Below are 1508 nucleotides of genomic sequence, written 5' to 3'. Positions count from 1 at the left end.
TTGTTAAAATGAACTAAATAAAATTCTTTGAGAAATACCCTTTTGAGGAAGTGCGTACCAGAGTGGGATTTATTTTTCAACCTTAATTACTTGGACTGGCGCAAATCCAAGTAATTGAGAAATTTCAACTTTAATCTCATCCCAGTGATTTGTCATTACTGGGGAGACCTTTTCAAGACGACTTTGAATAATCGCTCAGTTTTGTCGTCGTATGTGAAGAATTTTATGGCGCTTCTCAGTTAAATACTGAAGAAGACGTTTGCGATCGTCAAAGCGATCCCGGCAAACGCGACTGTCATCACCTCTTCCTAGCAATCTGAAATGAAACCTTGATCCCCTGAAGGTTACTCCGGCTAAGATTTCATTCCGAAAGCCAGAAAACTCGGCAACTTGAGATACCACAATTGGCAGGATCTCTTTGCTTTTTCGCATGGAATCGAATCACCTGGGCTAGCAGAGGTATATTCGATTTGCTCAATTTCTCATCGAGTTAATCGAAATCGAACTGGATTGCTCAAGTTTCGATTGGAGAAGAATTATTTCCGATATTAGAGTTAGAAGGAATATCTAGATTCTCCAAGCTTCCTTCTATTTTTACCGCGCATGGGCAGGACGGTCTTGGAAACCTTGTTTCACAGAAGGAAGTGGAGGGTCAGAGACCTCCCTTCCTCTTGTTTTTATTAATGCTCATTGCTGAGCGTGGAGACGTGACCTTCTAAGAGGTTTTTTCCCAGAACGGTGTCACCTGGGTAGGATTACTGCAACACGTTGCCGGAATTTTACTTCCGCAAACGGGTCCAACGTCAAAACGAAGGGTTTCGGGTCCCTTGCAAAAAGATCGTAACAGGATCAGTGGGTTTAAATAGCGCTAAGAAGCACCGTTGAAATTAAAATACAGCTTCTGTAGTATTAAAAACTTCCTTCCGCAAAGAGAGAAGGTGTCCCTTTGGCACGAAAGCACGATGCGGTCTGCTTACTTTGGAGTGATTGATTATTAATCCTCGCGAAGGATGAACAATTGAACAAGGAAAGATGCTAATACTGTTGACATGAAGTTGCAGATTCACATCACTTTCCATGGTGAATCCGATCTATGTTACTGATTACCCACCTCTAAATGCCTTCCCGATGTAATTGGAGATGCACAGGTATTCTCGGTCTCAAGAAGCAACAATAGCGCACACTACCATTCCTCCTCCACAACTGATGCTTAGAGACTTGGCCGGCCCCGTTATTGATCAGTTTTGAGCTGCTGAAACGTGCACTTGAGAGTAAATGGTAAATCCAACCACTATTCAATTGGTTCAAAGTGCAATTTGCACCAGCTCTGATCAATCACGGTAGTAACATTGATATGATACAGATAAGTCTAAGCTAAGCTAATAACAAATTTATCAAATACATAAAATTAGCACGCGAGTTCCCACAAGTGTTTTGATAATCTCCATAAATGCATTACTGTCAAAACTATTTCGACATAACCATATTCAGCAATACGTAACTTCTAG

The sequence above is a fragment of the Armigeres subalbatus genome, unplaced genomic scaffold (assembly GCF_024139115.2).
Source record: "Armigeres subalbatus isolate Guangzhou_Male unplaced genomic scaffold, GZ_Asu_2 Contig158, whole genome shotgun sequence".
Taxonomy (NCBI): Eukaryota; Metazoa; Arthropoda; class Insecta; order Diptera; family Culicidae; genus Armigeres; species Armigeres subalbatus.
The sequence above is the reverse complement of the archived record's forward strand: the minus strand, read 5'-3'. Positions refer to the sequence as shown.